General features: G+C 34.0%; 2 protein-coding genes across 6 annotated transcripts in view; both read right to left on the reverse strand.

Moving 5' to 3' along the window:
* LOC125779115 (uncharacterized) overlaps positions 1–10,079 on the reverse strand; it is a 579,602-nt gene that overhangs the window by 437,587 nt on the left and 131,936 nt on the right. The window lies entirely within an intron of this gene.
* Positions 1–10,079, reverse strand: part of LOC125779110 (uncharacterized) — a 224,812-nt gene that overhangs the window by 99,086 nt on the left and 115,647 nt on the right. The gene's annotated exons all lie outside the window — the stretch shown is intronic.

Below are 10,079 nucleotides of genomic sequence, written 5' to 3' on the forward strand. Positions count from 1 at the left end.
TAAATAAATCCACATTTTAGACTTTTAGCAGGTTTTTTACCTAAAAAATCTTTATATTAAAAATTGGATATAAAGTGGTTATATTTTTTGGTTATCATGCACTCATATTGAAACAAAATTTAAGTTTTCGTTATAAAATGGGTAAATTTTGGTTATTATATCTGTCAGCGATTTTCACTTATTTTTGATGATACATTGGTTTGTATTTTAGGTGACGATATATTTATATATTATTATACCTATTTAAAATATGAGTTTTGGATATAAAGTGGTTATATTTTTTGGTTATCATGCACTCATATTGAAAAAAAAAATTTAGTTAGTTAATTTAGAAAATAACTATTTTCTTTTTGGTTATTATGCACTCAAACTCATATTTTAAATATAATAATATGTATATCGTCACCAAAAATTATAACCACTTTAATCACTTTATAACAAAAAGACAATATATTTTTTTTTTACTTTTAACGCAGAAAGGAGTACTACGCGAAATTACTTCAGTCACCCCGGGTATTCGGTAGGCCGAAGGCCGCCAACGCATTAAGGAGTATTACGCGAAAGTACTTTAGTCACCAAGGGTATTCGGTCGGCCAGGATTATTTTTTTAGAGCGCGGCCGAAGCCCGCCAACGCAGAAAGGAGTACTACGCGAAATCTGACTGCTCATTCGTTTGGACTAGATGTCCAAACGATGTGAACATAAAAAAATTCAGAAGCTCTGAACGAAATTATAAATTATTATATTATAATAATATTTATAATATTGTGAGATGATTTTATAATAGTATAAAATTGTTATATGTACATATGTATATAAGAATGTTATATTACAATTATATACATATATCGTATTATAATATTATCACACGATTTCACATCTCTGTGTTTATTAAATATAAATCACATATAATTCATATATTCATATATGTATGTATATGGGAGTGTTCACATATTCAATTTTAGCTTGAAAAATCTATAGATTTTTTAATGGTAATAAAGAAAAAAGAATCACTCGAAAGTGCAAACAAAGAAAACGCTGTGAAACGCTGAAAAATCCTTCACTTTTGGTTTTTAATGTGTGGCAATGATGGTTTTCCTCGTAAATATAAGCACTCTAAACTATTCAGCCATAAATTTGATAAGTGATTTTTAAATTGCTAAATTTAGCTGAAAAATTGCAAAATAAATGTGAAATGTGAGCTTATTTCAATGCTTAGAGTGCATATTTAAATATATAGTGTAAAGAACGTGAAAAAATTTTGTGAAACATAGAGAAATAACATATTTTCTTAATGCAAATTTTTGAATTTTTAAACGTGAATATTTTAAAAAATATTAGTAATTTTTATATTATTTTTGGAAATTCCTCCTCTGGATAAGCTCCCCTATTAGTACATACTCCATTTATACGGAAAGAAATCCCGTGATTACAAAAAACTAATTAACAATAATTCGCTGAATATTTATTATCAAAATGTTAGAGGTCTTAATACAGAACTTACTGATTTGTATTTAAATAGCGCTCATTGCAACTTTAAAATCATTGCCTTCACAGAAACTCACATTTTTGATAATGAAATATTCAACAGCGAATTCGAAATCTTTAGATATGACCGGCTGAACAGAAAAGGAGGTGGTGTCTTGTTTGCTGTTCATTCTTCAATTCCATCTGAAGAAGTCGATGTTCCGCATGCAGACTTCATAGACTTTAAGTGCATTCGTATTTGCGCTAATAAGGGCCATATCTACTTAACTTTATCTTACATACCGCCTCACTCGGATATATCTGTATATATGCAACATGCTTCATTAATAAATAATGTTTTCCCGATGGCTAATAATACTGATTCCATAATTGTTTTGGGAGATTTCAATTTACCGTGCGTATCATGGAACTCTATTGATAACACTGTGGAACATTTTTGGGATTATTGTCTGGGAGGTGAGAAATTCCAAGTCAGGGTGATGGTACTAGGTCAGTATAGTAAAACCCTCAAAGGGTTTGGCGTTCGTATTCGAAATATAAGTCTAGTGACAATCACACCATTTCTAATATGTTCGCTGAATTCTTTAAGTCCAATTACTCTCCAAAATCTCCAAAAAATGTTCCGCATCAGCACAAGTTATGTCCGATTTCTGTTATTAATGCACCTACCATTTCCGAAGCAGACGTCTTATATCAGTTAAATGTGTTAGAACAATCATACAATATGGCCCAGATATGATTCCCTCATGCTTTCTTAAGAAAAGTGCCAAATATATATACCAACCCCTAACAAAACTATTTAATTCATCTCTTATGCAAGGCTTATTTCCATCCATATGGAAAAAGTCATTTATAATTCCTTTACATAAGAGTGGATTTAGGTCACCTATTGAAAACTATAGGGGAATAGCAAAGTTGTCTGCAATACCTAAACTTTTTGAAGCAATTATAACAAACGGCATAACTTTCCGGATCTCTCCACTAATTTCTTGTTCTCAACACGGTTTTCGTAAAGGGAAATCTACAATAACTAATTTGCTTGAATTTGTTTCACATGTATGTTATATACACAGATTTTAGTAAAACTTTTGATAAAGTAAACCATTCAATTCTTTTGAATAAACTTGATCTTCTTGGTTTTCAACCAATATTTATAAAATGGGTTGCTTCTTATCTTAGTAATAGAATTCAACAAGTCATACTTAACGATACTTTTTCTGACACAAAACAATGTTTCTCCAGACGTTCCACAAGGTAGCCATCTTGGTCCAATTCTGTTCTTGTTATTTATTGATGACATATCATGTTGTTAAGTCTTCAAAAGTTTTATTATATGCTGACGATGTAAAACTTTTTAAAACGTATACTTCAAACAGCGAAAGATGTCAGTTGCAAACAGACTTAAACAACCTAGTTTCCTGGTGTGATAGAAATGACATGCCATTGAACCGTAAAAAATGTGAAACGATGTGCTCTTCACGTAGATCTGTAAGCCCTACTTCATACGCAATACAAAACTTTAGGTTGGAACAAGTATGCAGTTTTGTTGATCTGGGAGTAACTATGGACCCCAAACTCAATTTTAATCTTCACACATCTGCCATGGTTTTTAAAGCTAAAGGCGCTCTTAGTTTTGTTAAACGTTGGTCTAAAGAATTTAGAGATCCGCTTACCACAAAAATTCTTTTTACATCTCTGGTGAGGCCTATATTAGAGTATGCTACTGTGGTTTGGAACCCTAGTTACCAAGTCTATTGGGATAAATTAGAGTCCGTTCAAAAAGAATTTTTACTTTTTGCCTTAAATCATTTGCATTGGGATTCCAGTTTAAATCTTCCCCCTTACACTAACCGCTTAAAACTTATAAATCTCCCGACACTCGCTAGTCGTAGGGAGATGATTGGTATAATATTTCTTGTAAAACTCATGAAGGGGTCAGTCTGTAGCCCATCTCTCTTATCTGATATTAATTTTAACGTTCCCGCTCGCTCTACCAGGCAGTTTAGACCCTTAGTTTTAAAATTTTCTAGAACAAATTTTGAGTTAAACGAACCATTCCGCCGTATATGTCATGATTTCAATTCTCATTCCAACACATTTGATCTAACAGACTCACTCTTTACCATTAAAAAAATTATTTTATCTACTCTCAACAAGTATCATTTAAAAATTATAAACTTTAATTCTTAATTTTGGCTGTTGAAATTTTTTTTCTGTCGCTGAGCACCTTAAGATCGCAACGCTTGAAACTCTCTTGCCTTTTATGACTCGGCTAATTCCGCTCGTTCGCGGATTGCGCCCCTCGCGTCGGGTGGGCGAGAGGAGGGCAATCGTTTGGTATTATTATTATTATTATTATTTACCCCTCGGCCAAAGTAATCGGAATCGTGCCCCATGCATAATGCTCTGCTGTATTATTCCCTCCTCTAACCATTGACTAACTTCATTTTCGATAAAGTACTGATCTACATAAGGTACTCGTCTAGGGGAAGTATACACTGATGTATCATCTGTCAAAATAATCTTCAAAGCGATTGGACTTTCTATTTTTTTTACAGGTGAAAACGTATTAATCATGAAAGATAAAACTGTAACTTGTTCTCTATTCAAATGATTTAAATCAGCTACCAGCTTATTCTCCTTCTCATCCTCTATAGGTAAACAAAAACTTTTAAATTCGGAAAACAAGTCGCTTTGGTTCTACAAAGGTTCACTACTAACAGATCTCTTAATGAAGATAGCTTCACCTTCTTTTGCCAACGTGTCGACTTTTCCCAATACACTCAGCCCTATCACGCAATCCATCGTAGCGAAGCTACGAATACGAATGTCCGCTACGTATACGCATAATTTGCTATCATTGAATTCATGTGAATTCGAAACTTTTGTTGCCACACTTCATTTTCAATTTTGACATTTCGAAATCAGCTGTGTAGAAGAAAAAATTAAAATTTTGATTAATAAAAGTGAAATCGTTTATATTCAAATTAATTTTACGAACAAAATATGTATTTGCTAACGTTTTTATTTATGTTGCTTGAGGAAGAACGTGAGAGAAGTCGGTGTGATCTAAAAATTCACCGAAAATCACTGAGGGACAAGAGCAACCCTTTCGATCCGGACGACACGATGTACAGTTCAAAAATCCACAAAAATTCATTGCTAAATTTTATTAAAATTATTTTTATAAAACAAGGCGGCCTTTACGTATGTCCTCGATGTTCTAGAGAGGAATGGAAGTTCTTCAAGATCGTCATCTATATCTTTACTCCATCGGTTGTCTTCGGTTTTACGGTTTTTAGCTGAAGGAGGCTATCAGCATGGAGTGGGTAAAGACTTCGATATTCCAATGGCTCAGTCAACATTTTGTTGCATCTTAAAAGAAGTATTGGGATTGCTTCAGTCCCATTTGTACCCTCAGTGGATAAACCTCGAGTTAAGTAACGTTCAAAAAAGTGAAGCGAAAAAGTTTTTTTTCAGAAATTCGGATTTCCAGGCGCGATTTTGTGTGTAGACGGGACACATATTAAAATCGTTGCTCCAACTAAAAATAAGTTTCTCTATTATAACCGCAAAGGATACTTTAGTATCAATGCCATGATTGTATGTTTGGTGACAAATTTGCATTTCAAACATCTTAATCAATGTTTTGTAGATATGTGACAATAAAATGAAAATACGTTATGTGAATGCTCAGTTTCCTGGCAGCAATCATGACTCGCACATATGGAAATTTATTTCTCCGTTAGCACAAACCTGTCGTACAAAAATTCCGCTAAACTTAAAAATTTTCCGTTCCGAGTGAGTTCAGTGAATGCAACTTTACGATTTTCGAACTTACTTTCGGAACTGTTCGAATTGCATGATAGCAGTTTCGTAACTTTCCCGAAAAAACACTCTACGATGGATTGCGTGATAGGGCTGACTATTACCTTTTATAGCAGCATATCGCAAATCTTTTTCTTTAACTACATGGAAGTTGATATTCATATTTATTCTATCTACGAATATGTTCATCTCTATATCGAAACTTCCTAGCGTTATAATAGCACTATCCTTTAATCCTACTGTCTAAATGACTCTCGGCCTACCCTGTAATTAAACACAGCCACACCACATTTCAACACAAATCATCACGACAGCACACCACACTCACCACTCACCTTCCACATGACACCACACTTCCAACTAGAACACAAAAAAGGGACGGACAACTCCAGCCTTCACTTCGCTTTTACTTTCGTACGGGTCGACTCCGAGCCTTTGCGCATACGCTTTTCGCCTTTCTTTTTTTCCTCCCACATACATTATCGTTCGTCGATTCCGCCGCCGATTGGAATATTCGACCGATTGTTAACATTTGAGAACGTTTGTAAATTAAATAAATATAAAATCCGAAAACCTGTGCTGTGTGATATCTTTTTATAACAAAAAATAGTTTGTGAGTTCGGAAATAAAGGTGAGTTCACCAGTTACTAAAACATGGTCCTTCGAGCCTACAGAAAGGCACCTTAAAAAAAAAAGGATAACAAAAGAAAAAATAAAGTAAATAATAATAATAAAAAATTTTAATTAAATAAAGTGCGGTGACTAAAACACATATTTTAAAACTATTAAAGTGGGAAAAAAGTTGAAAAACTATTAAAGTGAAAAAAAAATTGAAAAACAGTGGGGTGAAAAATACCTGAAAATCATAAAGACAAAAAATTGGCCTATTATAAAGTGTTAGTGGAGTACAACACAGTGCGTATATATAAACACACACATATATATATATGAAGCAAACAAAAACGCGCCAAAAAAAGGGAAAAACTAAACGAAAACAAAACAACAACAACAGCGGGCGCGAAACTAAATAAATATCACCAACGGGCGCGAAACTAAATAAAACACACGAACGGGCGCGGATAATAAAGGCAAAAGCAACATACACAAAACCACTTATACAAGGCACACAGGAAATAGGAGCAAACCAAGAGCAGTGGGATAAAGCACAAAGCTACAAACATTAGGGCAAGCCACAATTAAGTACACTCCCCCAAAATTCCCTTGATGCGAAAAAGGGTAAGTGTATCGCTTCCACCTATTATTTATATGCATGTACATATGTATGTTTAAAAAACTGGTTTGCCAATTATAACTCTGTTATAACTTCAAACAGTTCATTTAAACGGATAATAACATTTAATACGGTATATCAAAATACCGATATTATAGTTGATAAAATCCATACTTGTATTAAAATTACTAATTGCTTATATATGCTTCTTTTTGTGAACACAATCACACACAACAAATTAAAACCTTAAAAGGACATTCTACTTGCAATATTTTCCGACACCCCTTCTGCTTTTAAAGCAGCAAGCGAATTGCACTAATAAGCAAAAGACATAGTAAAAAGTACAAAACAAGAAATAAAAGAAAACATAAATACGGAGCATAGGATTTATAAATTGAAACACACATACATATATACATGCAAACCAACTTTCCGTAGCTGGGTAATTAACTAACTTATACTTGCCGAAATTTAGTAGAGGCTAATATAGTAACATACATACGAGTATATACATACCGTCACACATGTGTGTTGAGTGCAGAAGTTAAATACCTGCAAATGTCATTTCTCTTTCTCCAATTTTAAACGACTTTCCTGCGTTAAGTACTAGTACCGCGATTACAACAATAATTTGTATTCAAATAAATTGCATGCCTACAAAGTATATACCACATATACATAGGAACAATTAAATTACGGGAAAATAATACAATTTTGGAAAAAAATTATAAACGGAGTGTTACAGAATTTGATAACACAAATTAACAACAAAACGAAAAAAAAAAAGAAAATATATTATTATAATAAATATATAAAAAATTATTATACCATATATATGTACGTATATGCACATAAATAGTATATATTCATATCTCAATGTCCAAATTGGCATTAGGTTCAAGCAATACCCCTTGTATTTGCACAACAAAAACAAGCAGGTTTGCACCATATTAAAGTAATTTCAGCATACTTATATGCATACGAATCACATATCGTGAACACATACATACATACTTATATACAAAAGGTATTGACCCTTTCCGGTACACAAGTACGAGGGCATACCAATAAATCCGAAAAAAAAAAAATTTATATATATACTCGCAATACAAAAAAAAAAAAAAAATTATAATAATATTATAATATTATTATAATATTATCATTATAATAATAATAATAATAAACATAAACGCCATCGCAAGTAGATACAACGGCGAGTAGTAAAAGCTATAAACGCGATTTTATTAATTTTTATACGAAATAAAAGACTCTTATTTAACTAAAAGAGTTCTCGGTTAATTAAGTTCTCAGTATACACTGAAAGAAAATATACACAAATATTTTACAGATTTACATTTTCTAAATGAATATAGATTCAAAAGAATCTAAAACATCTCAATTCCTAAAAATTCCAAAAATGATTACTGACGATAAGAGTCCATGTACACCTGCAGAAGCTACACGCTCTAAGCAAGGTGCTACAAAACAAAAGAGGGGGAAAGACATAACATTCTCCAAATTCATTTTTGAGAGCGACTGTCTCATAAAATATTGCACTCGATTTGCTTCTTCGCCGATTCAAGACAATTCTGAATCGGCGCTAGAAATAAAAAGCCAAACGATTGAAAATTTTTGGACACGTCTCCAAGCTGCATATGACGCAATTGTAGATACTGACGATTCAGATCTACCAGAAAACTTTAAATCTTCTGCATACGCCAAATTTGAAAACTGCTTAGACCAGTATGAAGATACAAAGATTATGATCGCAGATCAACTAAAACTCATAAAATCAATTGCACCTGCTCCCCACAGTAGAGTAGAGTTACCACAATTGCAAGCCCAAGAGGCAACAGGCATTCATCTCAAAGTGCCAGCGTGCGATACAGAAATATTCCATGGAGGTTATGAACAATGGCCGTCCTTCCGGGACATGTTTACTGCCGTGTACATAAACCATCCAAAACTATCGCAAGCGCAAAAATTGTATCATCTCCGATACAAGACAAAAGGTCAAGCAGGCGTAGTAAAACAGTTCGCATTAAGTGATGACAATTTCAATTTGGCTTGGGAAGCTCTGAAAGCCAGATATGAAAACAAAAGAATATTGGTCGACAAGCAAGTAACCATACTCATGAACTTGCCGAAAATTCAAAAAGAAACAAGTGAAGAATTCATAAAATTAGAATCCACTGTTTCAAATTGTTTGTCGGTTCTAACGACACAAAATATTCCCACAGACAGTTGGGACCCTATTCTGGTAAACATATGCACCGCAGCATTACCAGAAAAATCATTACTTCTATGGGAGCAATCGCTCTCATCAAGAAGAGACTGCCCAACGTGGCAGCAAATGAAAGATTTCCTAACTGCCCAATATGAAATTGCGGAAAGGGTAGATAAAAAAACAATTAGAACTAAAAACGTTCAACCCGACCTAAACAGAAGCTTCAATAGACCCCAAGTCAATAACAACAACAATTTAAATAGAAGCTTTTTCAAAGCACAATCGTTCACATCTGAACAAAATAAATTCACGTCATGCGAACTATGTACAGGAGGGCATAAGCTAAAAGCTTGCGAAAAATTTAAAAAATTGAATGTGAATGAAAGGAACAACTTTGTCAGGTCAAAAAGACTCTGCACAAACTGCCTGTCCCACTCACACAATCTCAATGCTTGCGAAAGCAAATTTAACTGCGTATATTGCCACAAAAGGCATCATTCTATGTTGCACATAAACAACTTTCCCAACACAACTCAAAGTAGCGCTTTTTCAAAAAAAGCCACGGGTTTAGTTGCAACAGCAACTCCCGAAACAGAAACGCAACAAAATTGCCAAGAGACACCATGCTGCTCAAAGGCATTAAAATCTCAAACGCTACACAGCGATAATCATAGTAGAGTACTACTACCCACAGCAGTTGTCTCCATCGAACATCGAGGAGAACTGTTCAAACTAAGAGCCCTAATAGACCAAGGGTCCCAACGATCCTTTATAGCGTCTAAGGCCCAAAATAAATTAAAATTGCCAACAAAACAAGCCAATTATGAAATTACGGGAATGGGCGGAAGAGTAGTACAAAACTCTAACAAAATATGCCCCATTACCCTAATTTCCCCCCAAGCGGATAAGCGCATTCAAGCAAATGCTATTGTCTTACCGCAACTAACAAACATGCTTCCAAGCTATCAAATAAGTAGCAAGCATTGGGATAAGATTTCACATCTGACTCTAGCAGATCCCAACTGCAACACCCCCGCTCAAATAGACCTTCTATTAGGCAGCGATCTTATATCGCAAATAATACTGGAAGGTGTTGAAAAAATTTCGAAAACACTACTGGCGCAAAATACCATTTTCGGATGGGTCCTAAGTGGACTAGTTGCGGAACCAGTCACAACAATGACAACTCAAGTTGAGGAAATCTCAAACGAGTACCTCAATTCACAATTGAGAAAATTTTGGGAGCTAGAAGAACTCCCCCCCATTTCAATTACAACACCAGAAGATCAGTATTGTGAAGACTTT

The sequence above is a fragment of the Bactrocera dorsalis genome, chromosome 6 (assembly GCF_023373825.1).
Source record: "Bactrocera dorsalis isolate Fly_Bdor chromosome 6, ASM2337382v1, whole genome shotgun sequence".
Lineage (NCBI taxonomy): Eukaryota > Metazoa > Arthropoda > Insecta > Diptera > Tephritidae > Bactrocera > Bactrocera dorsalis.